Below are 22,123 nucleotides of genomic sequence, written 5' to 3' on the forward strand. Positions count from 1 at the left end.
CAGATACCTTCAAGAAGGGAAGATCACAGTGACTCCTTCTTCCATGTATAGAAACTGAAGCCTTCGTGGGTTCATTGAAGTACCCTCTAGCCAACACAAAGGCAACGGGGAAAACTAGATCCTGGACTTCAGCGCCATGATGCTGCACGCCATCACCAGCAGGAAGAAATAATCATCACCATCACTCATGAGGGAAGAAATAATAGCTGTGATATAAGTGAGCCTCTGTTGTGGGCCAGGAATTATTACAAGGATATGTCATCCAATATAATCACTATTAACAGAGATACAGTAGTGGTTCTGTTTGCATCTTCATTTTACACAGAACTCAGGATATGTGGAGGCCTTAAATAGAAAAGAATGTGAATTGCACTTCAGCTTCTGGGAATTGGAGGGAAAAAATGGTCAGAGGGGAAACCTGTTCAAGGATGTTCATGGGAGCTCAGTTCTAACAGGAAGATGTCAAAAACAGCCTCTAAACGTCCATCGGTGAGGGAGCTGTCTGATGAACTCTGTGTGTGTGTGTGTGCGTGTGTGTGTGTGTGTGCGTGTGTGTGCGTGTGTGTGTGGGTGTGCACGTGTGTGTGTGTATTAGGACATTAGGCAGATAGAAGATGCTGTTGGATCCATATATTGATGAACAGCAGGTTGAAGTTGGGCTCCTGGGATCTAAAAACAGGATCTGCTTCTCAGTTCTGTGACCCTAGGGTGGATGTTCACTTCATCTCTTGTACCCCAGTCCTCTTACCTGTAAAATATGTATTTCAGAGGATTCTGGGTATCCTTTTGGTAAATGAGGTGGGCGTGTCCACCTATTCCCCTGAGCATGTGGTCTGATTGCATTACCTGCCCCCTTTGAATTGTGATGCTTTGCCAACAAACAGGGCAGAACCACACGCTCATTTCCAAACAGATACTCTGAGAGCACTGGATCCCTCTCTGGCTCTTTGTGTGGTTTTAAAGATTTTTCTTATTAATTTTGGCTGCCTGGGGTCTTCTTTGCTGTGTGGGCTTTGTTTAGTTGTGGCAAGTGGCGGTTGCTCTCTGGTTGTGGTGCTCAGGCTTCTCATTGCAGTGACTTCTCTTGTTGCAGAGCACGGGCTCTAGGGTGGGCTTCTGTCGTTGTGGCTGTCAGGCTCAGTGGTTGCCGTGCATGGGCTTAGTTCCTCCTTGACATGTGGGATCTTCCCAGACCAGGGATCAAACCCGTGTCTCCTCGGCGTTGACAGGAGGATTCTTAACCACTGGACCACCAGGGAAGTCCCTCACTGGCTGTTTCTCGGCCACAGTGGTGGTGACCGCTGTATCAGCCTGCGTCCTGGAGTGAGGATAACACTTAACAAGGATCCAGCTGGCCCGGGCTAGCCAGGGAGTGTGAGGAAGAAGCAGCCTCTGCTGTTTTATGGATTAAAACTTTGGGATCATAAGTAACATTTGAACACATGACTTTTGACTCTGTCATCTCAGTTTAGAGACACAAAACAAAATAAAAACTTGGGAACAAACTTTTTTTTTTCCCCACAGAAATGTGAAGTGGCAATTCCAAAATCATTTACTGTCTCATAGGATTGGACAAATCAATACACATATTGTGATTCATGAGAACCCAGCTTTTCTGCGATGGAGGAAGCAGTCACAGGATGGCCAGCAAAGCGGTCAGAATGGAGCTGATGCTGTCGCATTGGGAACAGACAGAGAAAGACAGAACACACTGACTTAGGACAGGAGATGACAAACGGGGAGAGAGAGCCCAAGAGAACGTAAAAAATACACACTTAAAAAGAGAAAGTATAGGTTAACAGTTCACAGAAAAGACATACTGGCTGAATATAGTCTTGGCGGTTATTTACATAAAGGTGATGTTTGAAATGGAAGGGTAAATAGAAAAGATTATCAAGGAAGGGCTTGCCAAGAAAAGATGACAGGGCCCTGGGGAGCACCTGATTTTGCTGTGTTGGAAGAAAAAGCTATGAATGGAATGCAAGGAAGACAGTGTTTAGAAGAGAAAAAACAGGGTCCTGCAGTGTCCCAAAACCAGGGAGCAGAGTTTCAAGAAGGAAAGGTGATCGACTATCAAAAAGAAATGTCAAGAAAAATGAGGGCTCAAAAAAAATGTACTGATTTTATACTGATCAGCAATTTGTGAACTGTAAGAGTGCAATTTTGATAGTGAATTGAAGGTCAGATAACAAAATAACAAGATAGAACCCATGACTGAATTATTTGAAATTTGGGCATGAGAAAAGGAAGGTAGACAGAAGGTGGTGGCTTGAACCTATAACGAGATTGAGGAAAGATTTTTGTGAGTTTTGAGGAAGGAGAACGAAGAATAATGGGCTTACTAAAAATTTGAGAGTAAGGTTCTAGATGGAGAAAGAAGAGGAAGGAAGGGTTGGATTTAAGGACACTGAGGGCACAAACAGGCTGGAGGAGAAAAGGAAGGTTTTTCCTTCTGCGTTAGAAAAAAAGATATGAACACATCTGAAGTAGATTCAAGGGAAATTTAATTTAAAACTTAAGGATCAACAAAATGGTTCTTCTTGGCACCGTGGGAGTCAATGTGATATAACCTATTTGCATTTATTTGACCAAATTTATCTTAGAATTATGCATATATGACATACCATGATTCTTTGTCTTAGCAGTTGGTGTTTAAATGAATCACTTTATTAGCAAGATGTGGGACTTCCTTGGCGGTCCAGTGGTTAAGACTTTGTCTTCCAATGCAAAGGGTGAAGGTTCAATCCCTGGTCAGGGAGCTGAGATCCCACATGGCATGTGGCCAAAAAAAACAGAACACAAACAACAGACGCAATATTTCAACAAATTCAATAAAGACTAAAAATGGTTCACATCAAAAAAATCTTTACAAAAAAGATTGTAAGATGTTAAAACACCCTTTTTTGCATTTTAAAAAGTTTTATTTTTTAACAGCTTTATGAAGGTGTAATTTTATATGTGTGTCTAAACAAATTAGACACTAAAGTGTGTCAGAGAGGCAAACAGAAAGAACAATGAAGCATAGAGACATAGGAAGATAGGGACAGTTCCTAGAGACAAAGAAAGGAAAGTCGGGGAGAGAGTATATATGTGATGAAATTCTGGCCTGTGTTCTCTGCACTTCTGTGTCCTCTGCTTCTGCCCATCCAGTGAGCTGTCTGCTCCTTTACACAGCTCAGCTCTGACAAGTAACAATTACATAAGTATTTTCTCGAATTCCTTTCTGGTACTTTACTATCCCCACTTCTGCAAAGTTCTGCTTCATTGCAATGGCTCCTCTGTTGCCTGAAATACATTTCCTTGTACATGTGTGTGTGCTAAGTTGCTTCAGTCATGACAGACTCTTTTCGACCCTCTGGACTGTAGCCTGCCAGGCAGTTCTATCCATGGGATTCTCCAGGCAAGAATACTGGAGTGGGTTGACATGTTCTCCTCCAGGGTATCTTCCCGACCCAGGGACCGAACCCGCATCTCTTAATTCTCCTGCATTGGCAGGTGGGTTCTTTACCACTAGCACCATCTGGGAAGCCCTTTCCTTGTACATCTTGAGCTAAATTAAAACTGAATGAAGCTTCCGGTTGCCACAGAACCAGCACGCCAATGACAGCTGCTCAATGAAAACCTAAACCTGATTAGATGGCTCCATGGAGAGAAATACTCCAGAGGAAAAGCAAAGGACTACGGAAACTCAAGTCCACGGTCAGGGTTTTATTTGAATATGAATAAACCCTTCTGTGCGTTTCTTACTGTGAGCTGGCTGGTGCCTTGGTGACTTCACTGAGCATGAGGACCTTGGCTGGAGGCTTGGGCTGATTCCCAATCTTTCAATCAAGGTTTATCCATGGGTGGATGGAGAGATGAGGGGAGGGCAGAGCAGAAATGCGAGGCAGACAAGGACAAGAGAAATACAGGGAGAGGGAAGGCGATGGGGAGAGAGAGGGAAAGAGACAGTGAGAAAAGAGAAAAAAAGGAATCAGTTTAAAGCAAGAGAACACATAAGTTTCAATAAAGTCAGGAAGAGTCAGAGACAGGCAGAGAGAGAGTGGCAAACTGAGAAAAGGCATGAGGATGAAGATGATGAGAAGCAAACAGGAAGTCCTAGAAGTGTGAGACAGTGACAGGAAGACAGCCGGAGGGAAGCTGTCAAAAAGCCCCAAGCGGAAATTCAAGGAATGAAAAATACAGTGTTTGAATTAGAAAATGCACTAGATGGGACTAGCAGCAGATCACACATTTCAAGAGAAAAAAGAAGACATCACAATATATTGAAAACTCTTCAAAATGAAGAACAAAGAGAAAAGAGACCAAAAGAAAGCAATAAAAATCAGAGACCTGAGAGTCAACATCAGGCTATCTAATATGCATATAACTGGGGTCTAAGAAGGAAAAGATTTTATATATATAATACATATTATATATGTAAGCTTATATACATATATAAGATTATATACATGTTATGGGCTTCCTTGGTGGCTCAGTGGTAAACAACTCTCCCTCCAGTACAGGAGACTCAGGTTCAATTCCTGGGTTGGGAATATCCCCCAGAGTAGGAAATGGCAACCCACTCCAATATTCTTGTCTGAAAAACCCCATGGACAGAGGAGCCTGGTGGGCTACAGTTCATAGGGTCACAAAAGAGCCAGACATGACTTAGCAACTAAACAACAAGAAAAACATATATATATATAATTATATGTAATGTCATATTATATATATATAAAATAAAGAAATTTCAAAGAAATAATTGTCAAAAATTATCCAATAAAACCCAAAGCCCCACAGTTCCAAGAAGCTCAAAAATCCCAAAGTAGTCTAAAGATTTTAAACAACCATGTAAGGTACATGAAAACAAAACTGTTAAAAATCAGTGACACAGAGGAAAGTTAAAGGATGTCACAGAAAAAAGAAATATTAGGCATAAAGAAACAAAGATATAAATGTCAGCAGACTGCTCAACAAATAATAGAATGGCTCCTTGATATATACCCAGGGGGTTTGAAGCATTTCCCTCAAAATATTTCTACATGAATGTTTACAAAGCTTTCATACTTCATATCCAATGTTGAGAAACAATAAATACATGAATTGACTCTCATTGACTAAACTGGGTTCTACTAAGTGCAGGTGAGTTAAATCCTGACGTCACGTCATTACAGAGACAAGTCAGAAGGTATACCTGATCCTGCCTTATTCCCCACTGCCATCCCCCAAAACTAAAGCTCTTCTTAGAATAACTTGTGGAGTTCACACATTTTTATTAAAAAACGTATCAAGTGAAGAAGGTTGCATGTCACTTGGGGCAAATCTGACAGAGACCTGCAACTTTTTTTTTCAAAGTGTTTGAAATTTCTATCACTGAAAAAAGTCTGAAAGAAAAAGAGCGAGAAGTAGAACTCAGCAAAAATTCATCCCATCCTCCGTGTCTTTCATATTCACTTGCCCAGAGGAACATTGTGATGTTAAGATCTAATCCAACATTCCATGATTAAAGAAAATATAAGTAACAGGATATATTATAACATGTGTACAATTTTCTGCCTGATAAATTATTCACCACTTTTTTCCTTCACAGACGTACGTCTATTAAGATTAACGTATAAAGTGAATGCTTTGGGAAATTACTATAAACTAATTCTAAAGTGCGGCCCCAGCACTTATGAATAGCATTTCCAAGAATCAAATACATATGAAGCAAACTGCTGGATATAAATTTATTTTTGTCTTCACAGCTGTATATTAGATCCAACTTCATCTTTTCTTTGCCTGAATCTTTAAAGCATCTGTTGCTGTTGTCCAGTTGCTCAGTCGTGTCCTACCCTTTGCAACCCCATGGACTGCAGCATGCCAGGCTTGCCTGTCCTTCACTGTCTCCCAGACTGCTCAAGCTCAGGTCCATTGCTCAAACTCGTGTCCACTGATGTCATCCAACCATCTCATCCTCTGTTGCCCCCTTCTCCTTTTGCCTTCAATCTTTCCCAGCATCAGGGTCTTTCCTTGCATCTAAATGGGCTTATTTCTCAGGACTGACATTTATCTGGCTAGACAAAGAAAACTCTTTGAACCTTCCATCAATTTTTAAAAAGTTCCAACTTTTTCATCATCTATCAATTCACTGTGTTGAAGAAACTAAGTTTTTCCATTTGTACAGCAAACTCAAATTGCAAAATAACAGATCACCTGTTCTCTTAATTCCTTCCTGAATCATATTCATTAGCATCTAAGGAGATTTTATCATATGAGAACTCTGTTTTGTCTCGACTATAGCTCCACATTATGCTGCCACTGGGACGTGATTAAAAAGTAGATCCAGGCTAAGAGCTCCTTCCCCTGTATTTTTGCCAGAACCTCAAACCAGAGTTCCCTTTCTCCATCTCTGCTGAGAGAACAATCCAGTGACCCCCTAGGACACCAGTAAACCTCCAGGAACCCAGCAAAATGCATTAATTCAGGAGGCAAATACAAACTGAGCTATTATTTTAATCTGCATTATCACCAGGAGTTCAGAGCTGCTACAAATATAATTGTGCCAGTATCTAATATTGCTATTATTATTTTTTTCTCATTTCACCTGAGAAGAAAATTATTATTTTATTAGATGAGTTTTCAATAAGCTTGGATATTGATGTAGAATACAAAGTGACAGGAAATATTACTGCAAGGAATTGAAGGGAAAATGGAAAGTTTCTTTTTCTCACAGAGGAACCGGGTGGTGGGGGTAGTGATAAGATAAAAAGGACCCATTGTCCTTTTGTTGAAATCATTCTCTCAGCTCAAGATGTACCTCCTACAGTTAAAACCAGACTCCGGTCACCTATTTAAAAACTCATAACTTAAAAAAAAAATCATATATAAACACGTAAGGTTTGAATGTGAATTTTGTCTAGAAAATGTCTTAGGCTTTCAAAATGCCAGCCTCACATTTATTCTAAGTTTTTTATTCTGAGCAACGGGGAGGTACCATTTACTGAGATGGGAAGACTGGTGGGGAAGTGCTGCCTGTTGGCACAAAGAATGGGACTTGAGCCTCATGAACCCTGGAATGACTAAAAGCTTAGCAAACCCTTTACAAATTAGATTTCCAAAGCCCAATGCTACAGAAAGAGTTGATTAACAGGAATTTCACTCTATTAGAGGCTTGTTCTCCGAGTTACAAATGAAGCCCTTTGAACTGGAACTCACATCAACATCAAGGAGTAATCATTCACGGGCCGTGAATAAAACACATAATCAATTGGCAATGCAAAGAGAATGAGCTTTGGGGAAACACAAATCGCCTGTGACCAAATGACTATCTTACAGCGCTTGTCTTGGGAGACACTGGCTGGTCTCATGCTGATGAAGATCTGTGTGTCTTGCTGGGATGGTGACATTCTAGAGCTGCACCACCGGAAGGAGTGACGACCGCCCAACTGGGTAATAGTTCTCTTCACCTGTGACTCCACATCATTATTGCTCATCCCAGGAAAGATCTGGGACTTGGGAGATAGGAATTTGGGGGTCAGTTCCGTTTCCGCCTGGCTGAGTATCTTAAATTCTCTCTGAATCTGGAAAAGGACAAATAAATGACCAGGAAAAGTTATCCCTATGTCTCAGTTTCCCTTGTTTGAGCTTGATTAGATGATCTCTAGGGCACTCCCCTGATGGTCCAGTTGCTAGGACACCATACTCTCAATGCAGGGGGCACAGGTTGGATCCCTGGTTGGGGAACTAGAACCCGTATGCCACAACTAAAGATCCTGCATGCCACAACTAAGACCCAGCATAGCCAAATAAATAATAAAATTTTTAAAGGATGATATCTAATGATGCCATCTAAATCAAATACCATCTATCAACCTTCAGCTATTGAAATACATCTGATTGAGACAGAGATATAAATCCCAATGTCAAGTGGGCCTTAGGAAGCATCACTAAGAACCAAACTAGCAGAGGTCATTGAATTCCAGCTAAGCTTTTCAAATCCTAACAGATGATGCTGTTAAAGTGCTGCACTCAATATGCCAGCAAAATTGGAAACCTCAGCAGTGGCCACAGGACTAGAAAAGATCAGTTTTCATTCCAGTCCCAAATGAAATGATGTGAATGAAAGTTCAAACTACCACACAATTGCACTCATTTCACACACTAGCAAAGTAATGCTCAAAATTCTCCAAGCTAGGCTTCAACAGTACGTGAACTAAAAAATTCCAGATATTCAAGCTGGATATACAGAAGGCAAAGGAACCAGAGATCAAATTGCCAACATCAGTTGGATCATAGAAAAAGGAAGAGAATTCCAAAAAAAACATCTACTTCTGCTTCACTGACTATGCTAAAGCCTTTGACTGTGTGGATCACAACCAACTGTGGAAAATTCTTAAAGAGATGTGAATACCAGACTATCTTACCTGCCTCCTGAGAAATCTGTATGCAGGTCAAGAAGCAACAGTTAGAACCGGACATGGAACAACAGACTGGTTCCAAATTGGGAAAGGAGTATGTCAAGGCTGTATATTGTCACCCTGCTTATTTAACTTATATATGCAGAGTACATCATGTGAAATGCTGGGCTGGATGAAGCACAAGCTGGAATCAAGATTGCCAGGAGAAATATCAATAACCTCAGATATGCAGATGATACCACCCTTATGGCAGAAAGCAAAGAGGAATTAAAGAGCCTCTTGATGAAAGTGAAATGCTGCTGCTGCTGCTGCTGCTGCTAAGTCGCTTCAGTCATGTCCGACTCTGTGCGACCCCATAGCAGCAGCCCACCAGGCTCCCCCGTCCCTGGGATTCTTCAGGCAAGAACACTGGAGTGGGTTGCCATTTCCTTCTCCAATGCATAAAAGTGAAAAGTGAAAGTGAAGTCGCTCAGTTGTGTCCAACTCTTAGCGACCCCATGGACGGCAGCCCACCAGGCTCCTCCATCCATGGGATTTTCCAGGCAAGAGTACTGGAGTGGGGTGCCATTGCCTTCTCCGGAAAGTGAAATAGGAGAGTGAAAAAGCTGACTTAAAACTCAACATTCAAAAAACAAAGATCATGGCATCCAGTCCCATCACTTCATGCAAAAAGATGGGGAAACAATGGAAACAGTGACAGACTTTGTTTTCTTGGGCTCCAAAATCACTGCAGATGGTGACTGCAGCCATGAAATTAAGGTGTTGATCCTTGGAAGAAAAGCTATGACAAACCTAGACAGCATATTTAAAAACAGAGACAATACTTTGCTGACAAAAGTCCACATAGTCAAGGCTATGGTTTTTCCAGTACTCATGTCTGGATGTAAGAGTTGAACCATAAAGAAGGCTGATTGCCAAAGAACTGATGCTTTTGAACTGTGATGTTGGAGAAGACTCTTGAGAGGTCCTTGGACTGCAAGGAGATCAAACCAGTCAATCCTAAAGGAAATCAGTCCTGAATATTCATTGGAGGGACTGATGCTGAAGCTGAGGCTCCAATACTTTGGCCACGTGATGCAAAGAGCTGACTCATGAGAAAAGAACCTGCTGCTGGGAAAGACTGAAGGCAGGAGAAGGGGACGACAGAGGATGAGATGGTTGGATGGCATCACCGACTCAATGGACATGAGTTTGAATAAGCTTTGGGAGATGGTGAAGGGCAGGGAAGCCTGGCATGCTGCAGTCTATGGGGTTGCAAAGAGTGGGAGGCGACTAAGCGACTGACAAATGGCAGCTCTATTTTTAGTTTTTGCAGGAACTTCCATACTGTCCAATACTCTTAATCAGTGTAATCTAGTGCTTTGCCATCTGCTGTCTCTCTGACAAACCACCACGTCTTTCACCTCCTCTACTCAAACTGGCCAAGAAACAACTTGACCAGACATCCCACATCTGCCTGTGTTACGTGGAAACAGCCAAGGATGAAATCAATCAATCTCTGTCTCTCTCTCTCTTTCCATTCCCAATGAAGGAAAAGGAAGGATACAGAATGAAAGATTGGACAATCCCTGCCCTCAATGAGGGCATCATCCACTTTGGGCCGCCCGCCTGAATGTGTTGCCAGTAAGCCATACTGGACTTTATTTCCTTTTAAAAATTTTAGATAACAATTTAAAATTGCAAACAATTTTCATCTTCAAGTTTCTGGTCTGTCATGGACATCAGGAAGGTGGGGGGCCATCTTGAAGAGGAGAGCTGGGTGGTGGCACCCCCCTTCGGCGGGAATGAGCATTGTTCCCCATCTCCATCTGCTGTGTTTGTTCTCAGGCCCACAGCTCACCCATCCAAATGGGAACCCGGTCCTGCAGGATCTGATGTCAAGCCCCAGGATCTACAGTATCGGTAGCAGCACCGTGGCAGGTCCCGCGGAGTTTTTATAAACGGGTGCGCCTGTCCTCAGGAGGTTTGTGATTCCAAAGACAAGAACTCTGTGGAGCCTGGTAGGGGGGAACCTGGCAGCTTGCCAGCCGTGCCTCCTGCTGTTTCCCTGTTTTTTTTTGTTTTTTGTTTTTTTTTTTTCTCCTGGGAGATGCAGAGTGATGGATTCCTCCCTGGGAACGAAGATGCCTCTGCATTACCAGCAACTTCACTCTGGCTTTGACGTGTAACCCCCCGAGGGACAGCCGATCATCACCCCAAGGAGGACGTGGCAGGCTCAGCCCCACCCTCGAGGATTCGTGCTTCCCCTCTGTGGGGGTCAGAAGAACGGCAGATGAGGGCCAACCTGCCATTGTGGAGACAGAAGCAGGGTCGCTCACCCTGTGCCGACACAGCCCTGCCCATGAGCCTGGCTGTGCGCGCTGCTTTCCCAGACGAACTCTGAGCTGCGCTGGGCGACCACGTGGAGCTCGGAGGTGGACGCACATCCTGGGCAGAGCTCAGCCCTACCCAAACTAGACCGTGTCCAGTCCCAGCCAGTTTCCCCCGGCAAGAAAGCCCCTGCCCGTTGATTTATTCCTCCATCCGTGAGCTCCCCTCCTGCGGAGACAGCAGCGCCTCATAACCTTCACCAACCGAGGGTGGGCCTCTCTCAGGTCAAGGGTGCTTCTGGAAAAAAGGGAGACGGGTCAGGTGGGCCCAAGGTCCGTCCACGGCGCCCCGTCCCCTGGTCTTCTTTCAACGCCCTGCTCCTTTTCTCAGAAAAGAACCAGCAGTTTCTCCTGCTGAGTCTAAATCAATAAAGGCACAATTGCTCCACCCAAGGATGTCAGTGTTTCAACTTGGTGTTTAATCGTGGGATAGAATATTTCATGCTTTGTTAAAGCAATTTCACACACACATTTCTGTTCCTGGGCAGAAAGCCCTTGCTGGCATACAGGCCTCCTCCAGCAGGTGCATGAAGAAATGACCAACAACTTAACCCTCCAGTGTGAACCGTGCTCTACAGTTTCTAAAGAATGTTGGGGTTATGGTGGTCAGACAACTAGATTAACCTCATTTATCCTGTGCTACTGCTAAGTCGCTCCAGTCGTGTCCGTCTCTGTGTGACCCCATAGACGGCAGCCCACCGGGCTCCCCCGTCCCTGGGATTCTCCAGGCAAGAACACTGGAGTGGGTTGCCATTTCCTTCTCCAAGGCATGAAAGTGAAAAGTGAAAGTGAAGTTGCTGAGTCGTGTCCGACTCTTAGTGACCCCACGGTCTGTGGCCCACCAGGGTCCTCCATCCATGGAATTTTCCAGGCAAGAGTTCTGGAGTGAGGTGCCATTGCCTTCTCCACATTTATCCTCTAAATCACATTAAAATGGGAATAAGGGCATAAAAACACTGTAATCCACGACAACAACAGAAAAGAGCCATCGGCAGATAAAAGACATGCACCGTCTCTGAGGCTGGAAAGAGACAGATGGCTGGGGTAACAGATGAAGCAAACAAGACGGGCTTCCCATTGTCAGGGAGTTAACAATGAGGACAGATAGTAACCAGGCTCCACAGAAGTTATCAACGTTACAGACTTTAACAATGTAAAACTCACAAAACCGATAAACATCTAGATGGGGAAAGCTGCAAGAAATCTGAGAGTCATTCTTACTTTCAAATAAAAGCGTCAAAAAAGCGTCAGTCTCACTGGCTAAAACTGTGTCCTGGAAGAAACAGACATGGTGTGGTGATGAAGGTGGAGGCAACAGTAGCAGCCATAGTAATAATAATACTTGCAAACCTTGGCAAGGTTTTGTTTCTACAAACTTTCCGTTCTTGAATTTACCAAGGTATTTAAAAATCGAAATCTCTTCGTGTCGGCTTCCTCCCCCTGCCACCCCCTTGAAATATGAAATGTGACATCTCTACTCCGGATTCTTTGTCTTCTTGTATCTATAAATAAAAAGGAATTTAACACTTTGACAAATAAAATACAGCCTGAGGTAGGATTTCGTTGTTATAAATTATGGTGTCCAACCGCTCTCTGTCTGTCCACCAGCCAATCATCTGGCTGTGGATTCGTGGATGTGACCCGCCCAGAATGATTGCTCTCTATCACTGATGTCAATACGGGGCGGGGGGGTCGGAGCGGGGTTCTTGGATTTGCGCTTTTTTCTTTTAACATTTTGATTGAATATATATTATTTAAAATTAAAATGATAAAGGCTTTCAGAAAAAGAAGCCACACGCTGGTTCCATTCAGCACAGGGCCGGCAGTAGTGTGGGTGGAGAGGAAGCGCCTTTCCAAGGGGCCCGGATGCCGCAGGCCAGGTGGGTCTCAGGCGCTGTGCTAAGGGCCGGATGGGGCTGCTGGAGGGGCCTTCATTTCTCACTCCCAGGTGAGCTAAAGGCTGGATATCCAGGGGGAAACACTGGGCCCGCGGGGCAGGAGTTCAGAGAGCCTGGGGGAGGGGAGCGCAGGGCCTGTGCGGTCTCGAGCTGGCCGGTCTGTGAGCGCCACCTAGTGGGAACCCCGGGGACTGCCGCCCGTGATCCCCTCTCCTAGGAAAAAAAGTTCAAGCCAATCAAAAACGCCATCTTAGCGGTTTGCAAAGTTAAAGCGATTTAGGAAAAGATGTGCTGGACTCTGCAGTAAGCTATGCAAAAAAAAAAAAAAAAAAAAGTGCATCGCAACGTTTATTTGCAGTTTCTCTCAAGCGGGGCCCAAGTACAGTTGGTGTGCCCTGGGAGCGGGGGAGGAGGTGAGGAGAGGAAGGGCTGCAACAATTTCCTACAAGCTGTATCTAGTCCCGTGGGTCAGTGACCATGCCGTCCTGTTAGGAAATATTTTTTTTTAATTTATTTTATATGCCTGGAAAATCCCATGGATGGAGGAGCCTAGTAGGCTGCAGTCCATGGGGTCGCTAAGAGTCGGACACGACTGAGCGACTTCACTTTTCACTTCACTTTATATATTAAAATTATATTCTACTTAATTTCATAAATTAAAAAAATTTTTTTATTTGATTTAATTTCACCACTCGTCTTAAATGTCTCCCGTTTAAGCATGTTGGCATCCTAATAAAAAAAACTAGTTGATGACATCTATCATACTCTTACTTGGTAAGGAGAACTGTGCATATAATGTCTTATTCCATCCTCAAAGTCACCTGTTGAGGTAGTTCTAGTACACCCTTGACGGAGAAGGAAACCCCGGCTCCAGAAGGCTGAGGAGGCGTCTTAGATCCTATGGCTTAAGGAAATGGCCTCACTTCACCGCAGGCATTCTCATTTTCGCAGCTGTAGGGGAGGAGGAAGTATTGTTCCTCTATTGATGAGCACAGAGGCAGAGAAACACTTTGTAGGCAGGACCCAGGTTCAGCATTTCTAAGCAGAAGCTCTAAATTAAAGGAGGCTGAGGTGAATTTGGGAGAGAGATGATGTCTCTAGGTGCTCATAAACATTTGCATATTTATGACTCCACCTTGTGATAAATAACTCAGTTCCTCCCTCAACAGTCAGGGTGATTTTTTTTTTTTCAAAAAGAAAATTATTTTCTCAGAATACAGCCTTCTGATGATTTTACCACCTTGAAAGGTGAGTCAAACAGAAGCACAAACCCTTCACATAATCGCTCTCAATTTTGTCATTCAGGGCTCATCACCCAACAGAACAGAATAATTCCTGAGCAGGAGGCTCTGATGGATGTGCCGCCCGATGGACTTTTTTTGGTGAGATAGGTCATAAATATTAATGGTATTGACAGAGCCTTAGAAATTTGCCATGTCACATTCCTGCAACAGAAACACCCAGAATCCTGTCACTTTGTTCCTCCCATTGACAGCCACCAGTTTCTTTCCCGAACTTGTGTGGCTGGACCTATCTTTTCAGAAACTCTCCATCAGCAAAGGTTTTCCAGAGCCAACACAGGTCGACTGAATCCAGCATTTCAGTGGGTTCTTCCTTTTTCTTTTCTACTTAACTAACTTTTGCCTGCATTCTGCTCTCCAGCCCCTTCTGTTTCTACCCTCAATTTTTATTCTGTGCATGTGTGCTCAGTCATGTCCGACTCTTTGCGACCCCATTGACTATAGCCTGCCAGGCTCCACTGTCCATGGGATTTCCCAGGCAAGAATATTGGAGCGGGTTGCCATTTCCTACTCTACAGAATCTTCCTGACCCAGGGATCAAACCCGAGTCTCTTGCATTAGCAGGTGGATTCTTCACCATTGAGCCACCAGGGGAACTCTAAAAAATAAAACAATAGAGGTTTAGATTCTATACTGGAGTGGGTAGCCATTCCTTCTTCAGGGGATCTTCCCAACCCAGGGATTGAACCCACGTCTCCTGCATTACAGGCAGATTCTTTATCGTCTGAACCACTAGTAAATGGCATAAGCTCACCCACCCCCATACCCTGTAAAGTGAACACTCTACTGACAGGTTTGCTGAATGTGTTCACTGGTGTCCACATGGTGGATAATTAGCTGAGGGTAGCTGATCTGCCCTGCTCATTTACTTTGCATCCTCACCAGCATTTAGTGGGTCAGTATTCATGGGAAGTAGATGGGGAAACAGTGGAAACAGCGTCAGACTTCATCCTTTTGGGCTCCAAAATCATTGCAGATGGTGACTGCAGCCATGAAATTAAATGACGCTTACTCCTTGGAAGGAAAGTTATGACCAACCTAGATAACATATTCAAAAGCAGAGACATTACTTTGCCAACAAAGGTCCGTCTAGTCAAGGCTATGGTTTTTCCTGTGGTCATGTATGGATGTGAGAGTTGGACTGTGAAGAAGGCTGAGCGCCGAAGAATTGATGCTTTTGAACTGTGGTGTTGGAGAAGACTCTTGAGAGCCCCTTGGACTGCAAGGAGATCCAACCGGTCCATCCTAAAGGAGATCAGCCCTGGGTGTTCTTTGGAAGGAATGATGCTAAAGCTGAAACTCCAGTACTTTGGCCACCTCATGCGAAGAGTTGACTCATTGGAAAAGACTCTGATGCTGGGAGGGATTGGGGGCAGAAGGAGAAGGGGACGACAGAGGATGAGATGGCTGGATGGCATCACTGACTTGACGGACATGAGTTTGAGTGAACTCCGGGAGATGGTGATAGACAGGGAGGCCTGGAGTGCTGTGATTCATGGAGTCGCAAAGAGTCGGACATGACTGAGCTACTGAACTGAACTGAACTGAACTGATTCTCTAGTTTAGCCCATTCTAATAGGTGTGTGGGGCTTTGCAGCTCAGCTGGTAAACAATCTGCCTGCCAAGCAGGATATACAGGTTTGATCCCTAGGTTAGGAAGATGGAAATGGGGAAGGAAATGGCAAGCCACTCCAGTATTCTTGCTTGGGAAATCCCATGTATGGAGAAGCTTGGAGGGCTACAGTGCATGGGGCTGTAAAAAGTCAGACACAACTTAGTAGCTAAACAGCAACAGCAGTAGGCATGTAGGGGTATTTCACTGGGGTTTTAATTTGCATTTTTCTTATGGCAAATGACATTGAACATCTTTTCACGAGTTTATTTCTCAGCCATATCTCCTCTTTGGGGACATAGCTATGCCTTTCACCCATTCTCTAATAGGATTTGTTCTGGTGGCTGTTTTTCGCTGAGTTTTATGACTTATTTATATATATAGAAGGGTCCACTGACCCAGAAGGCTCTGCTCGGCTGATTTTTTGGTCTCTTTTCACCTTACAGGCCAAATTTTAGAGACGCCTCTCCAGACCACCTGGATAAATTATTTCTTTCCTTCCTCATTCACTTGCAATTGCTTCTTGTAGATTACATCGATGTCTATAATTAATGCTTATCTGTTTGCTTCCATATTGGATCACAAGCACTTTGTTTATATGCTCACCAGCTGTTTCTCCAGCACCTAGCACAGTGTCTTGTATACAGTTGGTGCTTAATGAATACTCTATCTAGAGGCAGAACCTTTGCTGCCTGGCTGGATGAGACTCACTTGCCTGGGGAGGGTCCCAACTCTCCCACATGACCTTCTTCAGGCTACTTAGTCCTACAAGCCCTTCCCCTAAACACCTGCTCCTCTATCGCCTCCCCAGGGCATCACCTGCACCAACTCACAGCTCAGTGCCTCTTCAGGCTGTTGCCAGAGATGCTCTTTAGACTTTGATGTCATCCCCACCACCTCTGAGAGTTTCAGGCTCCTGTCCCCACCACTCTCCTGTCCTCAGAAAGCACTGTGTCTGCAACCTGCTCTTCCAGAAGACCCCCACAGCAGAGCTGCTGGGCTGAAGGAGCTGGTGCTTAAGGAAACAGAGAGACAGGAACCCCCTAGCCTCAACCTTAGGTTGGTATTTGTTTTTCACTAGAGTGTGTGAAAAGCAAACACAACTAGCTTAGTGGTGTCCGACTCTTTGTGTCTCCGTGGACTGTAGCCCACCAAGCTCCTTTGTCCATGGGGTTCCCCAGGCAAGAATACTGGAGTGAGTTGCCATTTCCTTCTCCAGGGGATCTTCCTGACCCAGGGATCGAACCCCAGTCTCTTGCATTGCAGGTAGAATTCTTTTACCACCTGAGCTATAGGGAAGTCCTATAGTTTTTCACTAAGCAAGAAAACAGGCAGAGATGACCAGCATCTTGATTTTGTCTTGCTTTCTATTCAGCTGGGATCCTGGGCTCTTTGTTCTCCTAATCACTCCCCAGACCCTTTTCCCTCCAGCCCTGACCTCTCTCGTCCACATAATGTCCTGCTGTCCCTAATGTCCTGATCAGCCCCCTGCCTCGGTGCCCAGGGACTCTGTGAGCAAGAGCCCAGAATTCTGTGCTAGTCCTTCAAATGAGATCACAAGACGGGCCCTCTGGCCATAGAGAGTGGGACTGTGGCAGAGGTGCAGAACGGTGCCCCATTCATTGGGCTCTATTACCCTCGGGACTTCACAGGGGCACTGGATGCTAATCTTGGGGCCCTGACCGGGGCCCCAGTGTGAAATTACATGTTTTTAAAAGAGGTTCTAGACCATGAGCAACATTTATAAGGAAAGCCCTTGAAAATAAGTCACATGACTCATGTTCATGTTAAGATAAAAAATGAATGGAAGTTGGAAGTTAAAGGGAAGACTGGTGAAAAGGATGGCCTTGGAGGAAGAAGGTGAGGAGGGGGACAGGGGTAGGAGTAGGGGATTGTAGTTCAGCCAAGGTGCTGAGGGAAAGTCCCTCTAACAGTTGATTTGAATCCTGAATTGTGCGCATGCATGCCATGCTCAGTTGCTTCAGTCTCGCACATACACACACAGACTTCTCAGGACATAGTTCAGTAACATCCACAAAAGAAAAGGGATTTACACAGCAGACCCTGAATAGTCTTTAAGCAGGCATTATGGAAAGTAGGTAAATAAAATGCAGTTTTAGTGTATTCCCCTTGTTCAAGCAGCTTCATCTGGTACACAGGAAGCAGCAGATTGTAAAATGCTCGTGTTTCTTTGCATATTGAAAGTCCTCAAAGAAAACATCTTTGTGAAATTGATTCTGAAGCCCAGCATCTCACCAATGGGAGCAGGACGATGCCCTACAAAGGAGGTCTGGCTGACAAAGATCTCGGAGACGTACAGCTCCCTTGGCGCGTCCTCCACGGGGTTCTCCACCTGCCAGGTGAGCTGCTGGGTGCTGTCGTCCACTGCGAAGTCCACTCGCAAGATCTTGTAGAAGGAGCCATTTGTTCTGGAAAACAAACACACACGGCAAAGTGCAGTTTAAAACTTCGATTCAGCAGAATGTCAAGCACGAGATGAATTGCCACATTCCTCTTTGTCAAACAGAAGAAGGATCGCCAAGTTCAACAAGTCACACGGCAGTGTCGATAGAGCCTGATTCACAGGCTGCCATAGATGACCCACACCTCAGAGTGGACGGACCATCTATCTTCAGGGCTCAGTGGAAAGCAGACCATCCTTCCCCGAGTGAGCGGCTCAGACTGCACCGCATCTCTGGGCACTGTCACGGCTCTGACCTCCCCAGCCCCGCGTGTGCCTCCACCATGATCCAAACACCACACAAAGGACGTGGCCAAACCCTTCATCGAGTGCTGCCGTCACTCCAGTCCTGAGGTGTAGCCTGGATTCTGGCTATTTCTACTGCTACTTAAGTGTGTCTGTGGATCTGTGGTTCAAACTGTGAGCTTTAGAATTTGGGAAGGATATCAGTGGCTACCTAGCCTTGTGGAAGCATCATGGGACCAATCTTGGGAAAGGACCCCACAAAGTGCATGGTTCATGACATCAACTATGAGATGCATAATAAGGGACTACAATGCATTCACTTGAAATGGGATGAGATGTAAGAAAAACCCCACCTGGAATGTAAGTTACAGAAATGTAAGTTGGTACATCCATAGTGGAAAACAGTATGGAGGTTCCTCAGGAAACTAAAAATAGAACTACCATATGATCCATCAGTTCCACTCCTGGGCATATATCTGAAAAAAAAAAACACAAAAACTACAATTCAAAAAGATACATGCACCCCTATGTTCATAGCAGCACCATTCACAGTAGCCAAGACAAGGAAATGTCCATCGACAGATGAATGGATAGAGAAGATGTGGTGCATTTATGCAATGGAATACTACTCAGCCATAGAAAAGAACAAAACAATGCCATTTGCAGTTACATGGATGCAATTAGAGATTATCATACTAAGTGAGATAAGTCAGAAAGAGAAAGACACATGTGATGATATCCCTTATATGTGGACTCTAAAATATGGCACAAATGAACCTATCTATGAACCAGAAATAGGGTCATGGATGTACAGAATGGACTTGTGATTGCCAAGGGTGAGGGAGTTGGGGGAGGGATAGAGTGGGAGGTTGGGATTAGCAAATGCAAACTATTATATATAAAATGGGTAAGCAACAAGGTCCTATGGTATAGCCCAGGGAACTATATTCAATATCCTATAGTAAACCCATAATGGAAAAGAATAAAAAAGAATATGTGTGTGTGTGTGTGTGTGTGTGCATGACCGAATCACTCTGCTCTACAGCAGTAATTAGCACAACATTGTAGATGAACCACTCTTCAATAATAAATAAATAAACAAAAGGAAATCCCCAGCTGCCTTCATTCATGGAGTAGCAGCATGGTACATGTATTTGGAGGAGGGGGAAGAAAGCGGATGGGGCACATGTAAGTGAAAAGGACAAGAGTCATTCTCAGCATCTTTTGGTACAGGGAAAGCTTCTCATCATTGACAGGAATTTGTAAATTGCAGGCTGACTCCTGCATTAAATAGAGAGTTCAAATAAAAAGCCACCCAGCATGGGATTTGTGAATGACTTCTGTTGTTTAAGTCTGTGTCCATCACCCTGTTTCTAACTTTACCCGGATCCAGGGAATAAAACAGCAAGAGTCTTTATTTTGGTTTCCCTGGGAAGAAAGTGTCCAGGAAGAGTAGCCAGACAGGATCCATTAACTCAACTGATTTCACTGGGCTTGGGACAAAAAGACTGTCCCAGGTTGTCCGGCACCTGGCCCTGGGCTGATGGGGGCAGGTGGATAGTGGTCCTGAGTGTGAGAGCTGTGAAAGAGAGGTGGCTGGGGTGGGGACTCTAGATGGATTGTTTTTTTTGTTTGCAAAGCACACATGAAGGCTACCTGCTGTCTTAGCAATTGCTGATCTTGGGAAGAGCAATGTCTTCCATGACAGCAAGGGCCCAGATGTCAAAGCATCAAGATACAAAAAAAAAAAAAAAAAAAAAAAAAAAGATGTGGGTAACACAGCCTAACCCAGAAGCTTGTCCTCAGGGACCACTTCCAGACATTGCTTGTCAGCTTATCACTCACAGTGACAGTAAAGGTCATTTTAAAAAGGGAGAGAGAGAGGAAATTTCCTTGTTCTCTAATGATCATGTCCTCTCATAGGTTATTTTACTCTGATCGATTTCAGGATGTGCCAAGGATGAGATAACAAAGCTTCTCTTACTTTTCACAATCCCAGAAATGGAACAAGAGAGATTGCTTCTGGTATTTAAGAGTTTTTTTTTTCTTTTTTTTTTAATGTTTTCCCCCTGAGCATTAAACTTAAGAGCTGACCAAAAAACAAGGTAAGTTCTGAATGATGACTACATTGAACAAACCCAAAGCATCCTTGACTTCAGGTCCCAAGTGATCCTCATCCTCAAGGTAACTTGTCCAACCTCTGACTTCCTCTGCAGAGAGTAACTTTATGAGAACAAAAAGTGTGTCTGTGTCATTCCCAGCTCCATCTGGCATGATGCTGGCAATTGTTCTAATTCATTCAGTGTTTGTTTAATAATTAAATATCCTCAAAGTCTGGCGGGACATCCTGTAAAATTCTGGGGATGTAGTTTGTGTTGTGGGAGACAAGGTACTACCCGTCAACTGAGTCTTGAACTGAATTCTTGGGCCTGCCTGGTGAGCATATTAAGATACATGTTCCTTCCTAGTGGAGACGTCTATCTTTCCTATTGGAACATTAGTTCTCAAGTTGGGGGAAGGGATATTTAGGGATGGGAAGGTACACACTGCTATATTTGAAATAGATAACCAATAAGTTCCCTGTATAGCATAGGAGACTCGGCTCAATATTATGGTGACAACCCAAATGGGAAAAGGACTTGAAAAGGAGTGGCTACATGTATATGTATAACTGACTCCCTTTGCTGTACACCTGAAACTATCACAACATTGTTAATCAACTTAACATAAAAAAAGTTAAAAAATAAAAGCACTACAAAAATTATAATAAAGGCAGAAAAGAGCATTAGTTCTCAAAACTGGGGGCAGTTTTTGGAATTTTTGGCAATGTGTAGAGATGAGTTTGGGTGTCACAATTTGGGTGACACTCCCAGTGGGTAGAGACTGGAGATGCTGCTTGATATCTTATGAAGAACTTGGTCCAGTGGTTAGGAATCTGCCTGCCAATGCAAGGGACGTGGATTCGATCCCTGGTCTGGGGAAATCCCATAAGCCATGGGGCAACTAAGACCCTGAGCCACAACTACTAAAGCCCAAGAGCCTAGAGCCCATGCTCTGCAATAAAAGAAGTCACCATAATAAGAAGTCCACACACTGCAACTAGAGAGTCGCATCTGCTTGCAGCAACTAGAGAAAGCCCATGCAAAGCAATGAAGACCCAGTGCAGCCAAAAATAAATAAACGTCTTATTAAACATAGAACAGCAGCTTCAACTCCCCTCCTTGATAATTTTCTGGCTCAAAGTGTTCATGGCACCAGGGCTAAAAAAATCTACGCTTGAACTTTAAGGTTTTCAAAAGCCAGAGCCTGTCTCTAACACCTTAGAAACTCCAGGGTTTAACTTAGTAACTAGTATATTTTTATTTAGCACCAGTAAGTGCCAGAAAATGGAAATACAGAGGTAAACAAAAGCGATAGCCTCTGTGTTAGTAATAAAGTAAATTAACCCTAAGTAGCAATAACTGTTATCAAAATCAAATAGAGGAGTTTAATATGTATCCAAAAGTTAAACAGAAAATTAAAACCACCAGGAGACACCACCACACACTTAACAGAATGGTTCAAATTATATATATAAATGCCAGCAAGGGCTCAAAGAAAATGAATCAATTATAAACCTCTATATGAAGGTTCATAGCAGCTTTATTTGAAAGAGCCCCAGTCTGGAATAGGGCTTCCCTGATAGCTCAGTTGGTAAAGAATCTGCCTGCAATGTGGGAGACTTGGGTTTGATCCCAGAGTTGGGAAGATCCCCGGGAGAAGGAAAAGGCTACCTACTCCAGTATTCTGGCCTGGAGAGTTCCATGGACTATATAGTCCATGGGGTGGCAAAGAGTCAGACACGACTGATGAAAT

Source organism: Bubalus bubalis, chromosome 17 (assembly GCF_019923935.1).
Source record: "Bubalus bubalis isolate 160015118507 breed Murrah chromosome 17, NDDB_SH_1, whole genome shotgun sequence".
NCBI lineage: Eukaryota > Metazoa > Chordata > Mammalia > Artiodactyla > Bovidae > Bubalus > Bubalus bubalis.